At 41.7% G+C, this 6,721-nt stretch overlaps 1 protein-coding gene across 1 annotated transcript in view; it reads left to right on the top strand.

Annotated features, from left to right (window-relative positions):
• Window positions 1-307: 307 nt before the first annotated feature.
• The window catches only part of ttll10 (tubulin tyrosine ligase-like family, member 10), a 33,597-nt gene continuing 27,183 nt past the window's right edge, over window positions 308-6,721 (top strand). The window contains 1 exon segment of the mRNA XM_082519159.1: window positions 308-533. The gene's annotated coding sequence lies outside the window, so the exon portion shown is untranslated.

The following is a 6,721-nucleotide window of genomic DNA, read 5'->3' as shown; positions in this document are numbered from 1 at the left end:
CTTAGGGGAAAAAAGCCATAGATGAAAGCTAAAAATACTACTGTATATTTGGAAGAAAAAAGGGGAGTCTTGGGTGAGTGTGTGTGATAACCCAGGCGGTTGGCCCTCTGTGTGTCCGACTGCCTCCCATTCACTGAGGGTAATTAGAAAATCCTCAGGGCAGGAACTGCTCGGCTGTGTGTGTATGTGCCAGAGCGCCACTGAGTGTGTTTAGCTTATGCACAAGCAGGCTGAGGCCCAATACTGTACCAGGCAAAGGTTTCCACCGGATCGCTCTTGCATAACTCAGTGAGTGATAACACCGGTGCATTCCTCTCAACACACATCACCAGCTGCCAGCATCTTTTCCTCAGTTTTTCCCAGTTCACGTTTTAAATGCACTTGGTCTCAGAGCACCGGGTGAACAGGAGAGTGTGAGGTTCTAGAGGAGATGTGAGTTACGGGGACACGTTTGCAGATTCACCTCTCGGCCTGCTTTGAAGGAAAGGAGAGACTGGGTGGTCATCCAGGCCAGAGATTATGCTCATCCACAGGTAGGTCAGGTGGGGTCAAAGCTGCAGGACTTCCCACATCTATTGAGTGTCTTTACTTTCCAACCTTATGAGAAACACATTGTGGAAAAGGAGAAGGGAGGGTTTTTCTTATTGGATATGCACCGACAGGAGCTTTGATGGCAGTGTTTAGTCGTATTTAATCCTAAAATGTCAAGGTGGAGTTAGCTCGTGGGGTGCGTTTGCTAAATTTCAGCTGTTTTATGGTGCCTACTCTTGGCTAAATTTCAGTATGTTGATTCAGAGGCTCCTTAATGCCAGTGTCTTCCTGAATGATCGCAGATTAGATAGCATAAACACACTGCCATGAACAGAGCGCCGGCCATAAAACAGCAGCATCATACGGGATGAGTGTATACACTCTGACCGCCAAAATACAGCCCTTACCTTCACTTCCTCAGCCGATGAACAGCTGGTCTCCATGGCACCTGCTCCTCCACAGGTTCTCATGCATTGTATTGCACCTAGCTGCCTCTTTTCTGATTGGCCGTAAGGATTATATGAACCCAGTTGCCTGCCGTCTGGAAACTGTAGTGTTTACAGAGCGGCGCCCGAATCCACAGGGTGTGTTTGGCGTTGTAAAAGCTGTGGCTGAGGAAGCCTTTGTGCTGAATATGTTAATGTGTAGCCTCTTACTATGACAGGCTGGTGCAGCAGAGAGGCCGAGGTAATGTTTAGGCCTGTGGACTTTGACACGCATGTTTTCATGTGCTGATGATTTACTCGCATAGCCAGCTCTATGAATTAAATCTGAGGACAGACTTGGGAGTCAACTGAGATCGAAGCTGGAGTGGTTTTCCAGAATCCTACCTCCTTTTTATCAAATCCTGTGCTTCACATATATACTCTATATGATTAGCTATATAATTATCTAATTCAAGTGCAGCTTTTAGCAGCAGAAAACATTCATCATTCAGTGTAACACTTTTTTGCTTTATGTAGAAAGGAAGGTGTAGCTTACTATTTGATGTTCAATTTTGTTTTATAATCACAACAGTCGCCTTTTTATTGTAAAGACACAACAATAATAGAGAAATAAAAACTCAACCATCACATGACCCTGCGAGCGAACACTTGGCAACAGTGGAAAGCAAAAACTCCCTTTTAACAGCAGAAACCTCCAACAGGGGAGGGGCAGCTGGTTGGCTGTGAGGGAGGGAGACGGGACAAAAGATGTGCACTGGTAGAGAGCAAGAGATTAATATCCATCCGTCTGGACAGGTCACCACACAGGGCAGTTTAATAATAACTAATGATTAAATACAGAGTGGTGTTTAAACACATAGTAAGTGAAAAAGGTGAGTGAAGTCAGTGCATCATGGGAAATCCCCAGCATCGTAGGCCTACTATGTAACTATGGGAGGGTTCAGGGTCACCTGATCCAGTCCTAACTGCAAGGTTTATTAAAACAGTAAAGTTTTAAGATTAATCTTAAAAGTAGAGATAGTGTCTGTCTCCTGAATCCAAACTGGAAGCTCGGTCTACAGAAGAGGGGCCTGAAAGCTCAAGGCTCTGCTCCCCATTCGACTTTTAAATATCCGAGACCCACAAGTAAGCCAGGAGTCCGAGACTGAAGTTCTCTGCTGTCCACTATGTAGGATATATGCTCTATATGTCCAGTCCCTGTCAGTTCTCTCGCTGCAGCATTTGCTCAGCAATGAGTGTTGGCGTGTTTTTAATAAGCGATACTGTAAATGCACAAAGGGATCTATTCAGTTCAGGGGGAAATCTGTTTCCTTTCACATAAACATTCAACAGCTCTTACACCACTTACAGTTGCGGAACCTGAACTCTGTTTGCATGAGGAACAAAAGCTTTTTCCTGCATTGATCCGATATGCAGTGTGCTCACAGCGAACCACAGCACGAGTTCCTTAATGAAGTGTGAGTTTGTGTTTAGAATAGCTGCAGATTAGCTGAAGATGGCTCACTCTTGAGCTTATTTTAAAAATCTCTTAGCCCTCGGCCCCTTGTTTTAAAGTTTGAGTGGAAAGGTTGAATTTCTCGGTATCTCCCTATTCCCCTCCCTTACCGCTTAGGTCAGATGTATATTTTGGCAGCGACGTTCAGGATTTCAAAGAGCAGCAAAGAGATTTAAGCTATAAATTTCACTTAATTGCATCCATTTTATATGGCTCGGCAGTAATTTACTGGCAACAGACAGTGATGAGAGACCAAGCCTTTATGATGAGTTCCTAGTCAAGTCAAACAGATTCGTAGTATGTGTAATAGCAAAACACTGTAAAAGTAGTTCAGAGGTAAGTTACAGTACAGTGTGTACAGTTAGTTTTCTCTTTTATTACCAGAGTTTAATGTTTAGACGACTCTTCGTGTGATTCTGAAAGAAAGAAATCACACTGAGAAGCGTTTGGGTCTGATCTGGGCTTTATTTGGTATCTACGACCCTCTAAAAGGCTGTACCTGCCAGATGTGATCCAAATGCCACAAAACCCCTAACATCTGGATCCTTTCGATATGTTGAAGCAGCCAGACCTACCGTGTTAGTGTCAAGACCAAGTATGGCCCATACAAACTGCAAATATGGGCCACATGGGGGCTGACCGTTATTTCCTATCTGGGATGGAGGTAGTGTCACCTGTTTGCGACTGAGAGTGATGACCTAAAAAGGCAGACTAGTTTTAGAAGTAGTAAACAGGTGATGCGGGAAGCCGGGGCTGTTTCTGAGAAGTGTGACTGTGCTGCCTTGGCACTGAGCTGTTTCAGGCTTGATGTGGACTTTAAAGCTTTTTTTTATACTTTTAAGCAGGTTTCATTTCAGTTGCTTCCGGCTGCTTTTGGTCACTTCGCAATATCTGCTGCAGTGTGGGTGGTTTTTGTTTTCGCCCTCGGCCCTGACACATGGAGGAAGTGGAGGATGCATATGGGGTTGAGGGCTGTGTTTCTTGGTAACTGGTCCCAGTGGGACGCTTCCTGATGGCGTCTTCACCTGAACCCTGCTTCCCTGGAGAGCTTCCAAATCACAAACACATCTTGCATCATTTGCAAAACCTGCGATTACTGCCCCCCCCTCCTCAAAGCAGACAGTGTGGGAGAGATCAGTTATTACTTAACATGCAAAGAACAAAAGAATAAACAAAAAATGCACTGTACATGTCAAGTATTTTTAGCAACATTGAGACACAAGTTTGCAAACGTTATAGTGTCAACATAAAATGAAAAACTACTGGACTTAATCCTTTAAGCGGACCAATACTGGTCCATGAGTCGTTTGGTACTGGGCTGCAAGAGTTGAGGCTCGGGTGTGAAATTTATGGTTTTCAGGGTTTTTATCAGTTTTATCATTTTTTTTATTTATTTATTTTTATCATTTTTATCGTTAACTCGGTTTCCCTGGGTCTTTTCCCGTGTGTTATGAATAAATCTTCTTCCTTTTTTTTGGTACCAATACTGGTTTTATTTTGTTGTATTTATCCGCCACACCTTAAAGGCCGTTCCGTGAAAATATTGTTGGACATAAACCGGTCCGTGGCGCAATAAAGGTTGGGGGCCGCTGCTTTAACCCAGTTTACCAAAAAACGTTGTAGACACTGTGTTTTCTTTCAGTGTGTGATGTGTGGCCGTCCTCAGGGCACAAAGGCTGAAATGAACCTTCAGAAATGAATTTCCCATATTTTTTGACCTGTCGTGACAGTTCATACCATGTTACAGTGACTAGGCTCAGCTTTTAGAGCGTCAGTGATTCTCTGAGCTTTTTATTTAAAGTGATGATAAGAGTTAAGAATGCTACACTTGAATGAAAAAGGCTTCAAACAAAAAAAATGGCAGACTAACACACGATACATTTACTGTTCGTATGATGTTTGGAGTGTGTTTATCTTATTTTTTATTTTTATCTTTTTGTCATGGAGGCAGGCTCTTTGGGTATTATATCAAACCCTTAATCGTTTTAAATTCAACATTTTTTAAATTGTATCAGAATTACACACAGATCTTTTCCTTCATTGTGAATACAGACTTTGTTTCTGCTGAACTCTGTTACTGAAGGTTTGAAGATCCATACATAATTCACACTGTAAAACTGGCACAGCTCCTGCCCTCCCACTCCCTTCCCATATTTCATGGAACATGTTTTGGGTCTAAAAACACTGGTAAAATCTAGAAATAAGAGTTGTAATTCTAAAATTTTAAAAAAGGGCAGACTGTGAGAATCGATCAGTCGTTGCAGGGGTTTTTTCAGGCTAGTCCCTGAATATCTTTGCAGCTGAAAAAAGTTTCAGTATAAAAGACACCACTGGGAACTGCTTTCTATCTTTGCAAGGCTCTTTTAGCATTCTTCCAATCAGCCCCAAACCCTCCTGTCCCAAATGTTTCATGCTACAGGACATGATAAAGAAATTCTCTGAGAGTGCTGAAGTGCGTGTCAGCAAACACCATCCTTTGAAGACAAACTCTGCCACTCTAGCAGTAACAATGACTTCCATTGAGCAGCAAGCAATGCCTGCCAATTGTATCAATACTGGGACTGGAGGCGACCTTTTATGTTTGCAGACATTCAAAACTATGACTACTTCCTGTATGGTGTGTAAGAATCAGACAAAGATCACAAAGTTTTCTCTTAAAATATAATCTTTGGAATTTGTCCGTTTGGTCTCGGTCGTTCCGGTGTGGTAGAAATGCAAACAGGTCTACACAAGAAGGACTTTTAGTTCCTGATTTAGTTTCAGTTAATATTCACTTCCTGGGGACTTCTGGTTAAAACAGACTTGTGATTTATTTACAAAGCACCGAGTAGACCTACTTCCAGTTTACATTTATCTGTCAGCCTCCCTTTGGTTCGCCTGGTCTCAGAGTTAAAAATGAATGGTGATGCTGTTACGACACCAGACATTATCTATGGCTAATTAAAAGCAGTTTTGAACTTGTGTTTATCATAAATATAACTTTGATTGATGAACCTTTGATAATCAGCTGTATGTGCTGTCCAAGCATGATTTTCCTTTCAGAATAATCTCTGCCCCAAAGACTCAAAGGCCTGTGCAATGGGCACTCAGCTCCTGTTCATGTTGTCATGCCTGAATGAAACTGACATGCACATAAGCTAAAGCAGATATCTCATCCTTGAAAAATCTTTATTGCCTTCATTCAAATGCTTTAGTAAACGCATTATACAGTGAGCTAATTACATGAGATCAAATGGAAAGTCTTTTGGAAGAAACGGACAGGTGTGTTTGGAGATGGTACGCTCTCCTAGCACCTCATAATGCCGTCCAACTGAACACACAGAAATCCTTTAAAGACTGACAATGCCAGTTTTGGATGTGAAGAAGGCAAGGCTGACAAGCTTTTTAAAGCACGACACAATGAATGATGACCTTCAGGTCACCATTTACGCTCATTTCCTAAACAAACTCCAGCGTCTGGACGGCGAATGACTGAAATTTGAGCCAGCCGGCTGCTCTGCAGGTGTATTTGACTGGCAACAAGAGTCAAACTTTAGCGTGTGAGTGTCTATACATGCAGTTTTAGGATGGATAAGAATCCATTCAGATGACATTGAACTTGACTTTAAGAAGATGTGCTTCTCATGTACCACTGAGGTCTGACTTAATTTATTATCATTAACTTTGCAGTTAATGATTTGTAATGGATGCTTTTTTCAAAAAATAATGTGGTAATACATTTTACCACAAATTAAAATGCAATTAATTAAAATGAGATGACGCATCACACTTACAGTTTTACATCCCTTTTATTATTAGCATAATGTTCTTGGCTGCCCCATGATATTTACTATTAATATCTATCATTACAACATCATCATTTCTACAATTTCTGTAAAAACTAGTTCACTATTTAGCGATACTGAGTTGAAATGTTACCATGTGGAGGGGAAAACGACAGCTGTATGTTACGTAATGTGGTCAGAGTGTGAGATAGGTGATGGTTGTAGGCCAGAGGGGTATACCATGAAGGAAGTTCATGCTGTCTTTGTGTTTGCTGGCTTAAAAAAAAAATCTAAAACCCCAAGTGGAGATAACAGGTATTATTACAGTGGTTTTCTATTTTCTCTGTTGAGCTGTGCTTTCTGCTTTAGGCTACAAGCTCGTCATGTGACCCTTCTTCACAGAAAATGAAGCCTGTGAGAGCCGCCTAGTCCAATCAGAGATGTTTTCAGATGATAATAATGAAATGGTGATAAGAACATAAAAA

The sequence above is a fragment of the Aulonocara stuartgranti genome (assembly GCF_965226115.1).
Source record: "Aulonocara stuartgranti genome assembly, chromosome: 20".
Lineage (NCBI taxonomy): Eukaryota > Metazoa > Chordata > Actinopteri > Cichliformes > Cichlidae > Aulonocara > Aulonocara stuartgranti.
This window is presented reverse-complemented; position numbering and strand designations above follow the sequence as displayed.